This window comes from Dermacentor variabilis, chromosome 7 (assembly GCF_050947875.1).
Source record: "Dermacentor variabilis isolate Ectoservices chromosome 7, ASM5094787v1, whole genome shotgun sequence".
NCBI lineage: Eukaryota > Metazoa > Arthropoda > Arachnida > Ixodida > Ixodidae > Dermacentor > Dermacentor variabilis.
The window spans coordinates 133463120-133486260 of NC_134574.1; the positions used below are offsets into that span (position 1 = coordinate 133463120).

At 43.1% G+C, this 23141-nt stretch overlaps 1 long non-coding RNA gene across 1 annotated transcript; it reads left to right on the forward strand.

Annotated features, from left to right (window-relative positions):
• The first annotated feature begins 634 nt into the window (after positions 1-634).
• On the forward strand, positions 635-19821 carry LOC142587936 (uncharacterized). Its single transcript, XR_012829639.1, has 3 exons — positions 635-804; positions 6943-7142; positions 19812-19821. It is a non-coding gene; the product is annotated as an uncharacterized LOC142587936 (long non-coding RNA).
• The last annotated feature ends 3320 nt before the right edge of the window (positions 19822-23141 follow it).

Genomic DNA, 23141 nt, shown 5'->3' on the forward strand with positions numbered 1-23141 from the left:
GGTTCCACTAGGACAAATAAATACCCAAGAAAGTGGATGGGAAGACAGCGCCGCGGTAGCTCAATTGGTAGAGCATTGCACGCGAAATGCGAAGGTTGTGGGTTCGGTTCCCATCTGCGGCAAGTTGTTTCTTCATCCACTTTAATTTCCATTAATTTATCGTCTCATTACTTCATTTATTAGCACAAGTAATTTTATCGTATGTTGTCCTTGGTGTCAGTGTTTGTTGGCTTCTTATGATATGACTAATAAAAATCGGGCCCCTCGGTTAGCCCCCTTTCTTCTCGTAATTAGGCATGTAAGAAGAAGTGGTTGATAAATTAGAATCGTTTAGAGCTATACACATTATTTAGCCCTAACAAGGAAATCCTTTGCGGCTGTCTACGCGGCAACCTTTCGAGCGAGTATTATGTATGACGATGCACGTTACTGTTGAGACGAGCGTATCTGTGGTTTATATTTCTAGACGCGTTGGCTCACTGTAAGTTGAAGCATCCTCTAGTCGGGTTTCTGGAGCAGTACTTCCCCAGCTGTGCGTACCAGTGACGAAAGCAACACAACAATGAAACACCACTTGTGAATAAACGTTCAAATAATGAGCACTCGCCGCTCTGTTTAGTCTCAAAAGGGAATTGTTTGAACGTGCACGCAAGTAGCCTACAGATCGGCGCGGCACCCGCCTGGCGCACGCGCGCATGCTGCACTGGCTCGCCACTGTCTCATCGCTTACTGTTGGCAACAAAGCGGTAAAACGTAGTTCGCTGCGCATTCGCGGTGATGCGCCGACTATTGAAGAACCAATCGGTGACTATCTTATTTGATTTGCGTGGATGAGGTGAAAGGCGCTGGTGCGCGCAGTCTATGTGATGCGTATGTGGAAATGGCGATCCCACCAAAGCTAAGAAAACCTCAAAAAGTGTAAAATGTGCAGTTTTGTCCTGCATCCTCAGTGGGGGGATTTAGAGTAGTCACTAAAAGTGACGTACACTTCATTAGCTATTTGCGGTTTGCTACCAGTCCTTCGTTTTCACGCGTTTATCACTCGCAAATTTTGTCATATTTCTACGCATGCTTTTTCATGACCATGAAACAAACATAAATCCTTGCAAAACACATTTTTTTTCGTAACACAAAATAACATATTCCAAAAATGTTCAATTTAGAATTTAGCAAATGTTAAACACTCAGTCGGTGAACCAGGTCACCTAGATTATTTTATTATTGAGCATCAACAATGAAGGACGATGATCGGGCTGGGTGTTGTTGCTTGAGAAATTCGACGGTAGGATCGTACGGAGGCTGGACGCGGCAGTGGTAATATACTTCGCGAATGAGGAGAACACAGCGTGCTGCTGACTGACAAAAGAGCGGCACAATGTAGCCAGTTTATCTTGGCACTCGACAAATTCAGATTTCTACTATTAATTTACACATTATACTATAAACAGAGTTCATAAAGAACAATAAATTCAGCGCCAAAGGCTGCTACAATAGCTGCCCGACTTAACTGAATAAAATGTACCGGTGATGATTCAGCTCAATGCCACCAATGCCGCTGACAATGTACATGTACATGTAAGGGCCCGGCCATGAAGGAAGAATAAAAAGTTATCTACAATAATACCGAAAAGCGTGTATTGAAACTACCATGTTCTAACGTAGCGGATAGCGATAGGTAAAGCGAATAAAATATGTATCTCGCGCGAAGTTCTTTTATTGTTGCAAAGTTTGGCGGAGGGATAAGCTTAGTGCAAGAGCCATTGTAAAACAGCGTTACTCTAATAGGAAGCCAATTGTACTTTTCTAAATTGGTGTCCATGATATTTTTCTAATAATAATGCGCTTAAAAATGTTCATGCTAAGTGGCAACAAATAAAGCCTATATATGCATATGCATCGAAAACTTGAAATCACATGTCTGACTTTTCTTACAGCTACAAATTAAGAATTCTCAAAGCATTTACGTGCGAGTCCATTCGAATTAACACTGGTGTTTAATTACGGCCTGACGGACATTTTCTAAGACCAACTGTGCAATTTCTACATTTGAGCTCTTAGTCGGACGTGAACACTCGTATATCCAATCAGACAAGCTAAAAAAGAGGCTAATGCATAAAGATATTGCTGATTTTAGAAAGCCCTGCTTAGAAAACTGTTAGCTATCACCCTAGCACGCCTATCTGTGGCCAACAATTTTCGTGGATGAGATGTCTGGAAGCTAAAACCTGCGAATAATGTCCTCCCGTGGATGGTAAATACTCACGTTAGTGTGGCGGTGTACTTAATCCACGTACTTTGCCTACGGGATACTATTCTCGATGTCGGGTGTAGTAGGTGGCGGAACGCGCAGTGAGCTGCGATTGGGTGTATAGCGGTATTTATACTTCGTGATTACACATCTTTTTTTTTTTTGCTTTGTCATCATTGCCACCTGACGCCACAGTATTGTTATTTCTCTTTTCTTTGTGCCTCAGACAGAAATTCAGCCAGCCCGACCATTTAGAAAGCTATGTTCTCGCACCTGCTTTCGTGATTTATTGTTTGCGGCAAGTAACGTTGGCTTAAGAACCAGTAAGCAGCTGTTAATAAAGTGGCGTCATTTCACTAATACCAACGGGGACATCGATGATAACGTTGCCTGAGAAAAAGATAGGTCCAAGTATCGAACGATTTGCCAGTTCGTTTATTGGTATTGATTCTAGCTCACCTGACTGTAGAGATAGTCTGTCAGGCCCTCCACCTTGAGTCATTCAAATTGAAATAAATTACATTAGTTATTTTTATTTACAGGGTGAATGAATTCAGCGCACACATAAAACAGTTTGATTGCAGAGGTTATGCTTATCTTTAGCAACTGCTGGTATCAGGTTCTGAGAGACTTAAACTCTGGTGTTATATACTACAGGAAATATTATTTCAGACAGAGCACGCGCAGCCCTTTCCCAATAAACATTGCTTTCAATGACCAGAATGTTTTCTTGCACAAATTATGATATCCAACTTGTTAAACTACAACGCTTCGATATCTGAGGCTGTGCTTTCCCACTTTTCCACAATTACCATCTGCCAGCAATTTACGTTATTAAATAATTAACCTTCTAAAAAGAGTATCATTACGTATGCACTTTCAGAGGGGTTGTATTGTAATATCTCTTGAACACGTATTTAAGGAATACGAATAATATTCGATTCACAACCAAAATTAAATTGTGTACCAATTTTGTTCATTAAATTGCGAGATACTGCTTGCTAAGCTAGATTGCTTCGGGATCTGAGGCGGTGGTCTTTCAGTTATTCATATTTACCATATATCTTACTTCCATATTTCGTGTTTACATAATTAGCCATCTAGAGATAGTATTCATTACTTATGCAGTTTCACAGGGATTGTTTTGGGATATCTAGTCGTAACATATTATAAGACCAAGGTTCATATTTCCTTCACGACGAAAATTATATCGTGTAACAATTCTGTTGCTTAAATTATAGCATCGAGCTTGAGGAACTAGAGCGCTTGGGGATCTCATGCACTCCTCTTGCACTTTTTGATTATTGCCATTTGTCGCGCCTACATTTTACTTTATTACATAATTCGCCATCTAGAAATATTATCGCTACACATCCCGTTTCACAAGAATTTCTTTGTGACCTAATTCATAACATAGTTTAAGAATATTCTTCACATTCTTTTCACTATCGGAATAAACGCGGCGTCGTCCACGGCATCTCGACAAGCCTATGTCACAGTCACGTGATGGCTAACAATAATCTATATCTATAAGGTAAACGACTTTGGCTTAAAAAGAAAAGCAACTCTCACGTTCTACGATTCGTAACGGGTCTGTCAGGTTGGGAGTCAGACACGCGATTAGGACTTGCTACCGCTTCACCCCACAGGCAAGCTTGCAAGGTGCGAATATACGCGGTGTTTATATGTATGTTGTGCGGTCTTTCAAATGAAGCAGCATTTGGCGATTGTTGGCTCTGAGTGGTGGCATGTTGTCACCATATGAAAAAGAAACTGCGATCTGCTGTTTCCGAACATAAATCTGCATTCGAATCAGGTCCCTGAATAGAACTAAAATGTAGCGGCATATTTTTATCTTGCCGCTGCAGCTGCGAGGAACATGCACGGAGGCAGGATAGAACGTTGGCGTCTTCTAATTGGTCGAGTGAATTTACGTCGTATTTTGTGCGCCCTTTTCTGTGATTTTTTCTTATTTTGCGCGTATCAGCGGGCTCATGCCATGGCAGTTGGTCGTCAAGTTTCCGCGGCAAGGCTTTCTCAAATATTTTGTATGTTTTGGTTAAGTTTTGTGGCTCACCGTTTCTCTGAAAAACTCAGTTTTTGTTTTGTTTTATGTTAGGGAATGATTTTAAGGGTAACGGGGGTGCAAACATGTACGAACGGTGCTTTTTTTTTGTTGACGAGGTACGGAGCTAAGGCATGGGTAAGCCTATGCACCAGTGCTATTCTCGGTGGTCGTTCAGATTCGTTTTCCTGATCGCGCTATCATAAACAGGTGTATAGGTGTATTCAGCTATGGAGTGCGCAGGCTAGGTTCTGGCATATATCGAGCTAGAAACGTAACACGTGTTATTATTGTACTGAGAGTGCGTAGCTTTGTCGGTCCATGGTTTTGGTCCATGGCAAGCAGTTATCATCAGTGCCAATTATTTTTCACATTGTGAGTAGGATGCCTCCACAGGATAAAGTGGTGCATGAGTTTGTCGGCTCATATTGACTTGGAACTGCGTAAAGAAACGGAGGTGCACAAAGGGAGTGCTCAGGAAAAGTGCTCACTGACGGAAACCATTTTTATGAGCAACTTTTACCCTTGCATTCACTTTGTTGAAAAATGAAGAGCAGGTTCTACTGTGATGTTTGCACTTAAGAGCCAATGAACTAGTTGCACTGCACAAAGATATGTTTACGTCATGACGAAACGAATGGAATAGGTCAGGTGATCCGCGTTGATTGCGCACGTTTCTACATGACGCTCGCGTTATTCAGGCGAATATGTCACGCGCCTTGGGTTCAGTCATCATGGTACTAAGGTGATTAAATAATAAAGCTGCACAAGCTGGACACAAGGCAGTCCAATGGCTGCACGCAAGTACACATGTACGCACTTCGAGCACCGCAAAAGCATGCGAGTTGTTTAATGGGCAACTGCATAGTGATGCACGCACGCGAGCGCATCACCTTTGGCGTTTGCCGGCCTAACCTTCATTGCAGTATTTTCACGCCGGGCAGGCGCCTTTAGAACGGCAAAAAACGAATCTGATCGCTGCAATAGAAACAACTCGCGAAGCGGGTTGATCTGCGCAAGCCGCGACAATGTTTTTGCCTAAGAGTACAATGCATGGGCGTGGAGTATATAACACTCAAACAAAGCTCTCGCATGAGTATAAACATAATGTACATTACGTATACAATATTGGCTAGACAAAGAATGCTGATATTTGTGCTAGTACTCCACACTGAAAGGAATTTGCCCAAAAACTAGCCTCAAAAGCCTTCTTCTCACAGAAAGTAGGCAGCCAATCCTAAGCAACAAAACAAGCGCGCTGTTTTGCGCTGTTACACGCTGTGAAAGCGCAAAAAACATCTGCTTCCGCAAGTTTTATAACTTTCCATCATCGCTACTAGCACAGCACACAATAATGAAGCCTTAAATACGGCAGCAATTCATGCTCCTCTGGGACATGGCAAGTTTTTTTTACAGCACCATGAACCCGTGACAGTCGTTAACTTCTGATTTTCCTCTACTAGTTAAACTTGTCGTGCACTTCAATTGCACAATGAGATTGGTATTGTCATGCTTTGAACACAAAGCCACATATCTAACAAAGCCATTGGACACTTCTTTAGGTGGGAAACTATTGGCCTTGCCGTATACAACACCGCTTATGTACTACAATTTGCTTGTTAGCCTAGCTTATCGGCCTAACGACCTAATACGACAAATGAAACAAATACAGCACCGAGGCTACACACGAAGAAAGGTACCAGTGTCTATCATCTCCCAAATAGAGCCATGGTAACCAATACCAGACTGTCTGGTGCAAGGCAGAAGATTGACTACAAGAATTCAGTAACCTGTCGGAATGATAATCATAGAAATACACTAGCCCCATAACAAGCAGTTAATTAGACCAACGCATTTTAATGGGTGCATGATCAAAATGTGGCATTGGTGGTGTAAAAAGAAGTTCTTTTTGGTAATGCAATGTTTCCTGAAAAATACATGGCTGTGTAATGACGTCTGGAAATATAAGTTCAGGTACAGCTTGGTGCAATATGCAAAGTACGTATGTTGTTTCTCCTTTTGCTTCAGCGTGGTAGGAGGCGCTTCTTTTGTACAATTGTTGTGTCGAGCATATCTGCTGGCCAAAACGAGAAAGCGCAAAATCTGCAGGCGTTGCAACACAATGCCTCTCCTTTAACACAATAGGTGGACGTGCCGATAAACAGCGTGCATAGAAAGAAACCGATAACGCGGGTGATCATGCGTTCGCAGAATAAAAAATATGCTGCATTTGAACACTCTTATATAACCTTATCGGCGTAGTTGAAAAACTTCTAAGAAATAAGCGTGAACGTGTTTTCGTATGTTGGAGAGCAAAAGTGCCAATAGTTGGACTTTGGGCTAAACTCATAAGTATACTTGTGAACAACGCCCGGATGGTCTGTAAAGCAAGAACTCTCGTGCTGATACAGTTGTCTTTAATCTGCTATTTTCGTGTTTAACTAAGAGCATGTGCCTTTGTGTGGCAGATTTCGATTCATTGATGTGTGCTAGTTAAAATATTATTTCTGCCGGATAAAGCATGCTCTTTTCGAACAATAATAAGTATAATCTAATGTTGATTAGCTTTCAAATATTTATTGATTGTATGGTATGTTATATCCACTTGAATGTTTGCTTTTGTTGACAGCAAAGCATCGACAGCTAGACTGCCGAGGACGGCCCGGAGGACGCTCAATTGAGACCGTGGGTTATTAACCTCTCCGCTAGGACTGAGGAGGAAGGTGCCACAACGCCATGAACTGTTCACAGAGCATAAAGCGAGAAAAGCGGCTTCAGAGTTGGAAGACAGAGCCCTAGAGCGGTGCTTTGTATTGGCTGAGAAAGAAGGTTACAAGGAATGAGCAGTTTCAGTGATGTGATATGCAGAAAGCTTGCCGTCGTCTGTTATCCCTCACAGTATAATGATTGTGTTTAATGAGAACCTTCATGGCCTATACGCCAAGATAAAGAGTTTCCAGCATATCGCCACAGGCCGGGGACAGTGTTGCCATTTTATAGGTTTTAGTCCAAGATTTACCGACTTTCTTGTCTGTTTAGCGGCACCATTATCGATTTAGTCAAGGGCCACTTTTTTACTAACATGACAGAACAATTACCGTCATGTTAGCCCCTTCAAAGTAAGAAAAGTCGCTTGGAAAATAGTTTTCTAGAGCTCATGTTATTATCCAAGAACTACAAGTGGCCCAAATTGCTGCTTGTATGCTCTGTTGTGTGGGTATGCAACCTTATGAACGAATGATTGCCTTCGCATTGGTGGTGTTCACCTGGTGACTGTGCTTGAAAGCATGACAGTCTTAATATGCTTTACAATCACCAGGCGCATGTTTCACGGTTTCCCTAAATATTTTTGGTTGGCGAACGTTCAGAATCTTAGGTGTAACTATTTTACCATAAGAAAATGCAATAAAGTGTATGCAGAAATTTAAAAGAGAGCACGTGCACAAACACATATATCGACTTTAGAAAAACAAACGTGTAGGAGAGGCAGGGTTCCTCCACGTGAATTTGAGCACACCAACTACTTGTCTCGCGGATTCCGGGCAAGTTATTACTATACGAAGCTTTTAGGGGCATGAAGTATTAGAGTCTAGTTATTGGCCTACCATGCGTGGTTTGGAGCGTGACTATGGCGTCTGATATGCGAGACACGCGCTTTGACTGGCTAGGAACCCACCTAGCGATCTTTCGATAGACACAGCTATGGCAACCAAGTACTACCGGAGCTGTTTCGAATCTATGTGTCTCGCTCTCTCTTTGGATATATATATATATATATATATATATATATATATATATATATATATATATATAATAAAGGAAAAATCAGACATCCACCCGTTCCTGCTACGAATTGCTACGAACGGGTGGATGTCTGATTTTCCCTTTATTCATTACTTCTCTCCACCTTGCGGGTTTCCGCAGAACTACTACGTCATATATATATATATATATATATATATATATATATATATATATATATTCAGAGCAACTTATGTCAACGCAGTGACCCCTTTCGTCTGCTGATTTGTGTAATCGTGGCAATCGCATTTCAGCATTCCAGCTCCCTGCTTTAACACTCGCCAAGCCGCCGTCCTGCCGCGTTCTACGGGGACCCAGGACCCCAAGTTGTCTAATAGCTAGGGTCGCAGCGTTTGTCGGGATGTTATAGCCTTTCTTGTATTGTCATCATTCTAACATCGCAATTCGACTCACATCATGTCGTCATTGTCAACCCATCGTCGGGACACAGTCATTGACGTACCATTGTCGTCAAGACGGTGTCGGTTTATCATCATCACTTCAATGAAGTCAGCCCATTGTCTTCATGCATCTGTTGTGAAAACGCTTCCATAGTTCTGTCGTCATCAGTCCTTTGTCATGCAGCCATAATTATGACCTCGTCATTCTATCGCGATTACGCCGCGATTTTCCCGACATCGTGATGATTACGCCGTTGTCAGGCAATTGCTATCATGCATGCAGAACCATTCCGGATTCATTCAGCGGCATGCACCGAGAACGTGCGGTTGCTTCGCAATACGGTTCTTTGCGCAGATGAGAAGGCACCATCAAAATGTTTTCGATCTAGCAACCCATGTTGGCTGATGTGGCCGTGCCCATTAATGAGTTTTGTACCGTGTCTTGCACTTGAATCACTCCGGTTGCTACTGCTACATGGATGTGATATTGAGTCAAATCCTGGTCCTGACCTATCAGAAATTCCGAGTCAAGTGAAATAATGGTGTCCGACATCAAATAAATCAGACATCAGATTATCCACTGTTGATGGTAAAGTGGACGCTGTCGCTGTCCTAGAAGTGAAAATTTCTTCATACCAGAATCAGATTGAACACATGAGCGACACAATCCAGTCACTTGAGGCACGAATGGATGATTTAGAGAACCATAGCAGGCGATATAAATTGATCATTTATGGTCTTCCAGTATCTGACACAGAAGATATCCAATCATTTGAAAAGGCAGTCAATAAGGTATTTTTCAGAAAATTCTTCAAATGCATGACATTGATATAGAGAGCATTAAGAGGTTGGGCCGACCAAATACTAGAAGCTTAAGGCGCATCATTCTCAAGTTAACGGACTCAAAGATTAAAATAAAGATTCTAAGAAAGGTTATAAACTAAACATTCTGAATATTCTATTGGCGAAGATTTCTCGCTTAGAGTACGTGCGGTCAGACGAAAGTTATGGACAAGCACAAGAAACAAACGGAGAAAAGCATGGTAATGTTTCCATGGCTTTTGATAAACTGTATATCTATAACGCGGCCCATTTTTGTTATCAGAACAAGAATGATAAAGTAGTTCTGGAAAAAACAAAAACAACAATCCAAACTGCCCTTTCACGCGCAATTGTATGTATATACAGCACAAAACTTGTGCAATAATATGTAAAGTAACACTTCATTTTACATTTAAAATGAAAGCGTTAGTCATTTTGCTCGAGTTAATCCAAACAAAAAGTGCCTTAGACGTTTAAATATCAATGCCCGGAGCATTATTAACAAAAAGGTAGCCTGGACTTAAGGTTAATCGAACACGGCCCTCACATTTCAGTCCACTACTGGAACTTGGTTGCACAGCGACGTAGCAGACGACTTAGTCTTTCATTCTTCTTATAAAGCTTTTCGCAGAGACACAGAAACCAGGGGTGGGGCGTAGCATCATCATGATGATTGGCCTATTTATGTCCACTGCAGGACGAAGGCCACTCCCTGCGATATCTAATTACCCATGTCCTGCGCCGACCGATTCCAACTAGTACCTGCAAATTTCCTGTTTTCGTCGCACCACCTAGTCTTCTGCCGTCCTCTACTACGATTCCCTTCTCTTGGTACCCATTGTGTCACCCTAATGGTCGAACGGTTATCTAAAGCAATCCTGGAACTGTAATACAGTCCAGTAGTACTGGACTGCTTCCGCGATTTTGAGTGTTTATGCTTAAAAATATTCGGCTGGGGTCATAGCTTTATCCTTATAACATGCTACAGCACAGCTTATTCTACACCTGATTACTCAATTTACAAGTGAGTGTACTTCCGTCTGAATAAGAAGGCTTTCTTGCTCGGTGATTCTAACTTACCCATCGTCAATTCGGAGCGACTAAAAAAAACTAGCAAACTGAACAAAAATATCAATATTTTCTTTGATTTTATGCCATTTCATGACCTAGTTGAAATTGTTAAATAGCGGAGTCACATCCAATGCTCATCTTGCTCGATATCAGATTTCGCCTATAGAAGTCCGGATGTTACAGAACAAGCTGCTAAAGTTAAAGAAGGTTTATCGGTTTATCGGTTGGAAGGTTTATCTTCCTTTAGATATGTCAATTCCCCTATTGAAATGTGTTCTTCGGGAAACTAGTAGTATGCGCTATCTTAGAGATTACGAGAGAGCTGATGATGCTTCTTTGATTGTGCATATGGAAAATTTCCTGAGTGATTTTGCTGACGAGCACGATAATGTATCTTTGCCATGGAAACAGCTTGCTGATATCTGACATTATTGCTTGAATTCGTTCGTACAAAAGAAGCGAAAGAAAGTGCACAAGCGTACACCCTGCCCCGCCGGGGCGTCTGCGTCAGCAGGCGTTTGGTGTTCCCGTCAGCAGGCGTTTGGTGCCTGCGTCAGAAGGCGTTTGGTGTACACCACGTACCCGAGCACACGAGGGTTGCACCCTCCCCCGTGTAGCCATGCGCGGCTTAGCCGTGTCTGGGGAAAGGGGCATCCTGGCGGTTGAGCCGATGCCGGGTGTTTGGACCTTTAAGGCCCCCCGGCGGAGGCAACACACCCCTTTGGCCTCTGCTTCACATAGACTGCACCCCCGGACTGACCCACCCAGGGGAAATCGGTAGTTGCCTTTTCCTGTCCTCCTCTCCAATCTTCGTCTTTCTCTCCCACTTTCCCATCTTTCCTGTCTTCTCTTCACTTCTTATTACTTCCATATTTCTTGGCGGCAAGGGTTAACCGTGTGTAATACATTCAATCTCGGGTATATATATTAGGTTATAGCGGCGATGCATGGCTGACGCCTGCAGGTATTCTTCCGACCTTGTAGCGTCCCCTTGTTGGGCTCGGTGGTGGGTGGCCACCATCGCCGCCGAAATTTCCAATGCTATATGGCAAGCAACTTTCCACCATTACCTGATCGCTCCCTCAAGAGGGGGCGCACCGATTCACGTTTTTCATGCAAACAAAGCAATCTTTTCTCAAGTACCACGTTGTACACAGTCAGAACGATAGCAAAACAGTCAGAATGATCTCACCATTTGTTGTAGCAAAATTCCTCACGGAAGCAATTGGCGCAGGCTATAAAGTAACGAAGATGGGAAGTGGTGATCTTCTTCTCGAACTTCGCGACAAAGCACAATATGACAAGCTCTCGAAATTTGTATCATTTGGGGAAGTTCCAGTCTCAGTGGGACCACACAGATCCATGAACACAGTGCGCGGGGTCGTCTCAGAAGATGACCTTCTCGAACTAAGTGAAAGCGAACTACTAGAAGGATGGCAAGAATAACGTTAGCAATTAACATTAGCAATTAACAAGTGCAAGGAATAACACTAAAGCGAGATGAGAATAAAATGCCGACCAAACATATAATCATTACTTTCAGAACCACCAACGTGCCTGAAAAAGTAGAAACCGGCTACTGCTAGCTACGTGTTCGACCATACATCCCAAATCCGCGTCGATGCTTCAAGTGTCAGCGTTTTGGGCATGGTTCGCAAACCTGCAGAAGGCGTGTTACTTGCGCTAAATGTAGTTCAACCGAACACGCTTCAGACATCTGCACTTCAGCAATGTGCTGTGCCAACTGCAAAGGAGATTACCCATCCTACTCGCGATCGTGCCTCTTGTGGAAGAAAGAGAAACAAATCATAGAACTTAAAGTCAAACTAAACCTATCTTTTTTCAGAGGCACGTAAACGTTTCGCTCTCCACAATCAGTCTAGTCCTTCCTACACCGATGTGGCGCGCTGGGGGGCAGCGCTACATCATTCAGCGGCCGCCCAAGTCACACGGAGTGTGACCGCGGTCACGTCATGCGCCCCCCCCCCGGCTGGAACAGCCAGCGCTGTAGCGGCTCCCGCAAAGGAGGACCAGCAGACCCTCGGGCCTGTTGGACCCACGGCCACTGCCCCAGCAGATCGGCCCAACATTCCCGCGAAAGTGGCCGCCGCGCAGGCAGTATCCACCGCCTCAGATGAGGTCATGGATACGAGCACAAATCCGGCGTCCCAGACGCCAAAGGAACGGCGCAGCTCCCTCGAGCGCGCCCGGAAGATAGTGAGACCCCGTTTCACGGGGCTTGGAAAGGTCTCGTGAGATAATCTAATCTATATTTCTTAGACACACAGCGCAAAACACATACAATATGGATACACCGATAATACAATGGAATGTCAGGGGTTTACTCCACAACCTAGACGACATTAGGAACTCTTAAATAACTATAATCCAAAGGTGCTGTGTGTCCAGGAAACGAATCTTAATCCTTCACACACGAACTTTCTCCGACAGTATGCCAGTTACCGAAAAGACCGCAACGACGCCCTTGCCTCGTCTGGCGGTGTGGCAATAATTGTAGATAAGGGTGTTGCTTGCCGGCAATTACCTCTTAAAACACACCTAGAGGCAGTTTCAGTCCGTGCAATACTGTTTGATAAACTCGTAACAATTTCCTCACTATACATCCCCCCGAGTTACCATCTTTCATACACAGAATTACAAAGCCTTATGAATGAACTACCCGAACCTTATATTGTCGTCGGTGATTTTAATGCGCACAACACTCTTTGGGGAGGTTATCGTTGTGATGCCAGGGGACGCTTAGTAGAAAGCTTCCTCTTCACTACAGGTGCATGCTTAATAAATAATAAAGAGCCTACATTCTATAGCGTGGCAAACAAAACATTTTCATCGATCGATTTAGGTATTGCATCTGGTACACTCGTACCGTGTCTTGAGTGGAACGTGCTTAAAATCTATATGGAAGCGACCATTTTCTAATTGTCATAAAATTAGCAAAACGTGATGAATGCTCTCCATGCGTCCCCCACTGGAAAGTCGAGTCAGCCGACTGGAAACGTTATAAAGAACTCACCCCCATGAATTGGGAACACATCTCTGCACTTTCTATTGATGACGCCATGGCATATCTGACAGCATATATTGTTGATGTGGCGTCACTATGTATCCCTGAATCAAGTAAATGGCCCTTCAAACGACGTGTTCCCTGGTGGAATGCGGAGTGCAAAGAAGCTCGTAAGAATCAAAATAAGGCGTGGAGTCACCTTCGCGAATCTCCAACTGCCGAGAATCTGATCAATTTCAAGAAAATAAAGTCACTAGGCAGAAGAACCTGCCGCCGGGCCAAACAGCAAATTTGGCAAAAATACATCAGTAGCATCAATTCATACACATACGAATGGAAAGCCTGGAATAGGGTCAACAGAACAAAAGGCCGCGAAACTCATCCTCTACCTTTGGTAAACACGCAAGGAGACACTATTGAGGACCAGGCTGATTCGCTAGGAGCACATTTTCAGTACATCTCGAGTTCACCTCATTACTCCGATACATTTCTAAGATATCAGCGACAAGCGGAACGGCAGCCTCTGAATCAGAAAGGAAATAAAAATGAACCTTACAAACGGCCATTGAACATGGTGGAATTTCAGGCTGCACTGAACTGTTGCAATAAATCAGCTCCTGGAGGCGATCGAATAGTTTATGAGATGATTGAACACCTACACGCCGAAACACACAAAACCACTGCTATCACTCTTTAATTCCATAATCTCTGCCAGTTACATTCCATCTGCCTGGAAGCAAGCAGTCGTAATTCCTATTCTCAAAGAGGGCAGGGATCCAACCTCGGTCTGCAGTTACAGGCCTATAGCCCTGACAAGCTGCCTATGTAAACTCTTTGAGAAAATGGTAAACAGACGCCTAATTCATTATCTTCACAGCAACAAAATACTAGACCCTTGGCAGTGTGGTTTTAGGGAGGGTAGATATACTAGGGTAGATCACCTAGTCCGCATGGAGGCGAATATCTGAGATGCCTTCGTGCACAAGCAGTTTTTATTAGCCATATTTTTAGATATGGAAAAGGCATACGACACAACCTGGCGTTTTGGAATTCTTCGGGATCTGGCTTGTATCGGTGTCAGAGGAAATCTCTTGAATCTGATTCAAAGCTACCTCTCTAATCGTACGTTCCGTGTGAGGGTTGGTAAAGTGCTGTCTCGTCAATTTACACAGGAAACAGGTGTGCCACAAGGTGGTGTGCTGAGCTACACGCTCTTCATCGTAAAAATGAATTCCCTCTATAGCGTCATACCACGAACAATGTTTTATTCAGTGTATGTGGATGGCGTACAGATAGGATTTAAATCATGCAATATTTCTATCTGTGAGCGACATATACAGCTTGGCCTAAACAAAATATCTAAGTGGGCTGACCAGAATGGATTCAAGTTAAACCCCCAAAAAAGCACATGCGTTCTATTCTCTAAGAAGACAGGTATATTACCTGACCCTGCCATCTATCTTAATGGACAACGGCTATCTGTCAGCCACGAACATAAATATTTAGGAATCATCTTAGAATCTAAACTAACATTTGTCCCTCAACTTAAATATCTGAGAGCGAGATGTCTGAAGGCAATGAATTTACTAAAGCTCTTGTCCCGCACATCTTGGGGAAGTGACAGGAGATGCCTTTTGAACCTCTACAAAAGCCTTATACGGTCCCGCCTTGACTATGGAGCAATAGTATATAGCTCTGCTGCGCCTAGTGCTTTAAAGATGCTAGATCACATTCACCACATGGTTATACGTCTGGCTACAGGCGCTTTTAGGACAAGTCCCGTAGAGAGCCTGTATGTGGAGTGTAATGAATGGTCACTGCATCTCCAAAGGACATATTTAACTTTTTCCTATGCTCTCAAGGTCAAATCAGATGTTCAGCATCCATGTCGCTCATTCATTTATGAAGTGTCTACAGCCAGATAATTTCGTAACCGCCCAGCTATTAAACCTACCTTGAGCCTTCGTTTGACAACACTGGCAGAAGAAACAGGTGTCTTAGTCCCAGAGAATGTCCTAATGGCACCCACTCGCCTGCTCCCACCATGGGAATGGCAGACCATTGAATGCGACGTCTCTTTCGTAGAAATATCTAAGAGGGCACCAGAAGCACATATACAATTCCATTTTCGTGACCTTCAGGAGAAGTACTCCTGTATAGAATATTGCACAGACGCTTCCAAGTCCTCTAAAGGTGTTTCCTACGCAGCTCTGGAACCTTTATTTTCAGTATCCGGAGCACTAAATCCACACACAAGTATATTTACAGCTGAAGCCTACGCTATACTATCTGCTGTTCAAAACATAAGGGTCAGAAAACTTGCTAGGGCTATTGTATTTACAGATTCATTAAGTGTAGTCAGAGCCCTACTTAGACCAAGAAAATATAAAAACTCAGTTTTTACTGAGCTGCACGGTCTGTTGTGCTCCCTATATATGTGCAATCAAGTGATTGTCATATGCTGGGTACCTGGTCACAAAGGTATAAAAGGCAACGAAGCTGCTGACGAAAGCGCGGGGTCAGTAACATTTAGCGATGCAGATTCAAATATCCCCATCCCTGCCACAGACCTAAAGCCTTTCCTACGCAGTAAATTGCGGAGTCATTGGCAAAGCGAATGGGATAAACAGGCAATGAATAAGCTTCACATAATAAAACCAAAACTGGGGAACTGGATAAATGGGAAAATAGCAAGGTACAAGGAAGTACTTCTTTGCCGATTAAGGATAGGCCACACATACGGCACCAACTCTCATCTCTAGACTAGGGGCGATCCTCCCACTTGTGTTAAGAGCGGCAATAATCTCACTGTCCTTTATGTTCTTGTTCAGTGCCCTGCAAAAGAAACAGAGAGGAAAACGTATTTCCCTGCAGCATATCGCGAGAATTTACCCCTTCACCCTGCATTTTTTCTTCGCGATGAACCGTTTTTTAATTTGCAAACAGTCTTAGAGTTCTTAGCCGAAACGGATACCCTGAAAATCATCTGACCAGGCAAATTTTAAGCACACGACTAACAGCCCTGCATTCAAGGGCTCTCTTGGAACTCTGGTGTCAGTGTTGTTTTATTGCATCATCTTTCAACGAAAGCCCATTGCCATAGCCCACATCACATCCTAGTCACAGTCATTATTTTGGCACCTATATATTCCACTCCACTTACAGCGTAAGTTGTAGGCCCTTTTGCAGCCATATCACATCTACCATGATGAGTTCATTGTGCATTTCATCCACAATACATCGTCAACATTACCACCTGTCATGGCGCTCTTTGGTCAAACCTGGCCCTTGCGCCATAAAACACCACACATCATCAAGCGTACACCCTGGGTAACGTCAATGAATATTGCTTGAAAACGGAACTAAAACGGGCTAGAAGGTCTACTACCAATCCGATTATCAATAATGATATCAAAAACGCTCTCACACCTGCAATACACGAGTCTTAGGGCTTCTTGTCCACAATAACGTCATTAATTTTATGAAAAGTGAACTAAGAGTGTTTGGGATTACTTGAGCGATGCTCACATGCACGTGACGCCGATTTCGGTTCATGGTAACTCTGTTGCAGATGGAAAAATTATCGCTGAGTATTTTAATACTTCTTTTATTGGACTGCTTTCGAAAACAAATACACGCGTGAATCTACGTTATGTTGTATTTTTATCATCCCAGGTTGATTTTATATCATATGACAGTGCAGTCGCAGTGCTGTTAAATCTGAAAACAAAATAGACTTGTGGTCCTGGTGGGTTGTCCAATATTTTACTTTGTCGCTATGCCGAAACTATTAATAAATTTCCTGTGATTTCGTTTCGATGTTCACTATTAGGTGCAGGCTACCTGATGAATGAAAGACAGCTAAAGTTATAGCCGTCTATCAAAAAGTGACCGATTGTTTGTCGAAAATGATCGCCCAATATCCTTGACATCTTCATGCTGTAAATTGTTGGAACAGGAAGCAGCAAGAGACTTGATTCAAGTTCTTGAGGAAAACTCTATACTATCAAGCGCTCAAGAAGTATTTAGAAGAGATTTGGCTACTGCGACCCTATTGGTCACGGCAGTTCATTCATTTGCAGCATCCATGGATAATAATAGACAAATTGACGCGATATTCATAGATTTTAGCAAAGCGTTTGAAAGAGTTATTCGTGACGAATTGCTCGATAAACACCTAAGTAATAACGTTCCCTAAGTTTGGATCTCTTGGATTCCCAATTACACGCGTAACGGAACGCAGTTTGCTTCAATTGATGGTTGTGACTCCTGCAGTCTTCCTCCCACATCAAGTGTGCCTCAAGGAAGTGTTCTGGGCCTTTGCTGTTTATTTATATATAAATGACATGGTCTCTGTAATAAGTCGTGGAACCCAAATCAGAATATTTGCGAATGATGTTTTATTTCGGAAAAGCAAAGGTGTACATCATTAGGTTTGAGTTGAATCCTTATCTCACTAATATACCTTATTACATTAATATATCTAAGCAGCTGCTTCGTTGACGCGGCCAAGTATTGCAACAGCAACAATTTCACGGTAGTGTCGATCAACCACTGGGGTTCGAACGTGAACGCCGCTTCGGTGCGAAGCACGTCGTTGCGTGCGGCCGAGCAAGTGGCCACTGCCGTGGCCCTCCTGGACGACAAGCATGTCAATATCTTCAGCGATTCCATGGCATCCATCCGCGCCTTCAGCGTTGGCGCCGTGTGTAATGAAGTCTGTCGAATCCTCGAGGGAAAAAGCATCGCCACCCACAATCTCACGTGGTTCCCCGCTCACATGGGATCCGTCATGGGAAGCCCGACAAACCTCCACGAGCTGGCCCACTCAAAGGCGCAAGGTCTCACTTTCTGAGAGCACGGAGAACTGCAACGCCGGCCCGCAGTGGTCAACCGACCCCATAGAATGAAATTACGCAGCACTTTTATTTCGGCAGGAGAGACTTTCCCCTTTCACACAAGAAGAGCGCCGGCATTGACCCTCAGATTATTGCAAACAGGCTCGCATCCCAGCCCGGCTTTATTCCACAAGCTTCATCCCGACACCTCTGCCACAAGTTCTTGCAGGCACTGCAATGACTTCGCTAGCTTAGACCATATGCTCTGGCATTGTCCCTCGTTACGAGGCACAAAGCAAATCATTGAGGACAAGTGGCTCTTCGCTATCAAGAGCCCCGATGTCGGGCCCCAACTATGGGCTGTCCGGAGGGCCCACGATGCGGCGGTCGGGCATGGCCTGACTATCCCAACGTGGCAGCGGCCCGCAGTGCACTGAGTCGTGTACCTCAGGACCTTCATTAAATTTTTTCATCCATCCATCCATCTAAGGGGTGCACAGATTTTGGCATCACTGTTAATACCGATAAAACTGTTTATCTTTGTGTAACGCTTAAGAAAACCGCTCTTAAATATACTTATAACCTGACATCTCTTCCTTTGAAACAAGTTACAAGTGACAAGTACCTAGGAGTGACAACCACTAATGACCTCTCTTGGAATACTGGCCTTTGATAACATTTGATCTTCAGCTTTCCGCAAACTTTCTAACTTAAGCCAAACTTCGAAATTCTCCTTCTAAGGTTAAACTTCTCAGCTATGCTCTTATTCATGCTACCTAAGCTTCAATTTTGCATTATTGTTTGGCATCCTTACGCTAACCTTAACATTAAAAGGTCGACGTCATACAGTCGTCGTCGCAGTCGTCCTACAGTCGCCATACAGTCGTCATACAATCGGAGTTTAAAAAAATAAAATTATGGGGTTTTACGTGCCAAAACCACTTTCTGATTATGAGGTACGCCGTAGTGGAGGTCTACGGAAATTTCGACCACCTAGGGTTCTTTAAGGTGCGCCTAAATCTAAGTACCCCGGGTATTTTCGCATTTCGCCCTCATCGAAATTCGGCCGCCATGGCCGGGATTCGATCCCGCGACCTCGTGCTCAGCAGCCTAACACCATAGCCACTGATGAACCACGGCGGGTAATCGGAGTTTTTTCTATGTAATCCAAGCAAACGAATTCTTAGAATGACCCCTATAGAATGTAAAGAAATGCGTCTTCCAGAATGCACTGTATCGCTATTGCGCGAATACTAATTCTCATCATGAGATGACCTAGGTGATATTTTTTATTCGCTCTGATTTTGCAGCCGTACAATTTGAAGTCAATAGCGTCATACCAGCTTGCCGCATTCGAACACCACGGGTGCCAGTGGTGTCCTGTTCTCTTTTTTTTCTGCGTGTTTCTTTCGGCTGCCATAGCATCAGTGCAACATGCACGTTGAAACTGTAACACATATAAAGAAAACGTATCAATATTTTACAAGTTTACTGTACTGAGTGAATTCACACGGTGTTCTCTCTATCTTTTCTGTAACAGTGCCCATGGGAATCCTTAGAAGCAGCCCTGATGTATATACTCAAAATAGCGACATTTCTCTGCAGTAAACAACGACATCTCGTTTCTGGCAAAGTAAATGCTCGCTTCCGCTAGTCATTCAAAAAGGTTTTCGTTGCTGTCCTCTCCTGCGCACTTTTAGACACCATTATTTATAATAAAGATTGCATTCCAAAAGTCGCTAAAACATTATTGCTAACAATCTGCAATCATGTGAAAATTACTTCCATCCGGTTTGCCAAGTAGCACACCGTGATACCTTGCCAAAAATAAAAAGCTTAATTTCTCTGATCCTATAATTGCAGGCATTCAGTATTATTGGGTGCTTCATGACTAGGGGAGCTTGCAAAATAATGATGAGGAATGTCGGTAATAACCGGCTCAGATTTCCGGAACGGTTACTATGACTGATGCGTAATGTTGTGCTGCGATTGGTTCTCTCGAAGGCGACGTCAGACAACAAATGGCTTAATCTTGCATAATCAACTGCAGTTTTGTACTGAACGAACCGAAGTTATAAAATCATCATTTTCATTTTAGCCTTGAGCAGTTGACAATTTCCAGTACAAATCGTTTTTATTTCTAGCTAACCTAAAACATAGTGATAAACTGCCCCACTTCTCCTTGTCTGGGTCGCGTTCGCTAGAGAATTGTTCCGTGGACGTCTACTGAAGCTCCTCTGGGACGTGGGAAGATTTTTTACCGCACCAGATCAATTGCAGGTATGTGCGGCACAAACCTTCAGCAGTAGTATCTAAACGAGCACTTCCTCATGCGTCTACAAAGAAACAATTAGTCATTTTATTCGTGTTAAGCCAAAGAAGTGCCTTAGCCTTTTAAATATTAAGGCCCCGATCATTATTAACAAAACATATAGCCTTAAATTAAAGGAAGTTGAACATGACCTTCACGTTACGGACCTTACTGAAACTTGTTTGCAAAGCGACATAGTAGGCGACTAAGTCGTTCCTTCTTATAAAATTTTTGCAGAGACAGAAGAACTAGGGGCGGGGGCGTAGCAATCCCTGTTACATCTTCAATTGAGGCAGTAGTACTCGACTGCTTCCGCGATCTTGAGTGTTTATGCTTACACATCTCTTGCTGGGGTTATAACTTTATCACGATTCCATGCTACAGGCCACCTCATTCTGCTTCTTATTACCGAAATAAACTACGAGAGTGCATGTACTTCTGCCTAAATAAGAAAATTTTCTTGCTCGGTCATATTAATTTATCCAGCGTCGATTGGGAGCGACTAGAAGGAACTAGCATATTCTAAAAATTATTAATATTGTCTTTGATATTATGCTCACTCATAACCTGGTTCAAATTGTCCAACAGCCGACTCGCATTCAAGGTACATCTTGCTCGATAATAAATTTGGATTTTATAAGCAGGGATGTTACAGAACACAATGTTATAGTTGAACAAGGTTTATCAGTTTATCGGTTAGAAGGTTTAATGCATTGTATATATGTAAATCTCCCTAGTGAAAGTTCTTCCCTATAAAACTAGTAGCATGCGCTATTTTAGAGATTCCGAAAGAGCTAATGATGCTTCTTTGAATGCGCATATGGAAAATTGCCTGAGTAATTTTCTGACGAGCGCGATGATGTATCTTTGACATGGAAGAAGTTCGCTGAGATGTGCGATTATTGTTTGAATTCGTTCGTACCAAACAAGCGAAAGAAAGTGCACAAGCGTACACCTAGGGTAACTTCACAGAACATTCCTTTAAAATGGAAACTAAAACGGGTTAGAAGGTCTACTCCCACTTCTATTATCATTAATGATACCAAAAACGCTCTCACACGTGCATTCCACGAGTCTAAAGACTTCTTTTCAAAAATTTTACCTAATTTTAAAAAAATGAACCCAGAACATTCTGGGATTACTTGAGCGATGGTGACAGGCACGTGACGGAGGTTTCGGTTAATTGTAACTAAGTTACAGATCGACAAACTATCGCTGAGTATTTTAATACTTATTTTACTGGAGTGTTCTTGAAAGCAAGTACACGCGTGGATCTGTGCCGGGAGCTGTTTTTAACATCCCAGGTTTACTTCATTTCATATAAAAGTGTTTTCGCAATGCTGTTATATCTGAAAACAAATTTAACTGCGGCCCTGATGGTTTGCCCCATATTCTTCTTCATCTATATGCCGGAACTACGGCCAAATTTCTTGTGATTTTGTTTCGACGTTCACTATTAAGTGTGAGCCTATGCGATGAAAAGAAGACAGCTCAAAATATTAGCCATCCATCAAAAGGGTGACCGTTGTTTAATAGAAAATTATCGCCCAATATCCTTATCATCTTCTTGTAAAATGTTGGAACACGTTGTAGCAAGACGCATCATTAACGTTCTTGAGGAAAACTCTACACTATCAAACTTTCAACACGGATTTTGAAGAAATCTTTCTACTGCAACACACTTGGTCACGTCATAAAAAAGCCAACAAACACTGACACCTAGGACAACTTAGGGGAAATTACTTGTGCCTAATAAATGAAACAAAGAAACAATAAGTAGAGATGAAAGTGGATGAAAAAACAACTTCCCGCAGGCGGGGAACGATCCCACAACCTTCGCATATCGCGTGCGATGCTCTACCAATCGAGTTACCGCGGCGCCGTTTCGCCGTTCACTTTCTTGGGTATTTATGTTTTTTTGTAGAACCCTGGCAGTGTTAGCCAGCGCCACCATCCACAGACCTTCGCGGCGGACGTAGAACATGCTTTCTACCGCAGGCGTCACGAGAACGTGGTCTTTTTGAGTGAAGGCAACCGGCCCAAAAACCCACACATGCTACCTGAAGGCATGAATGTTGCCGGATTCGAGACCTTCGGCGAGAAGAAAGAGGGTTAACCGATGGGCCCCATTTTTATTAGTTATAATCCAAAAAGCCAACAAAAACTGACACCAAGGAGAGCATCGGGGAAATTACTTGTGCATAATAAATGAAATAAAGAAACAATGAATAAATGGAGATGAAAGCGGATGAAAAAAACTTCCCACGGGTGGGGAACGATCCCACAACCTCCGAATTTCGCATGCGATGCTCTACCAATTGAGCTACTGCGGCGCCGTTTCCCCGTGCACTTTCTTGGGTATTTATGTTTCCTTGTAGAATACTGGGAGTGTGAACCAGCGCCACCACTCGCAGACCATGTCGGCGTAAGTGGAACATGCTTTCTGCCAAGGCTGTTGGATCCTTGCCCACCTGTGGCAAGTTGTTTTTTCATCCGCTTTCATCTCCAATAATTTATCGTTTCTTTTATTTTATTTAATAAGCGCAAGGAATTTCACCT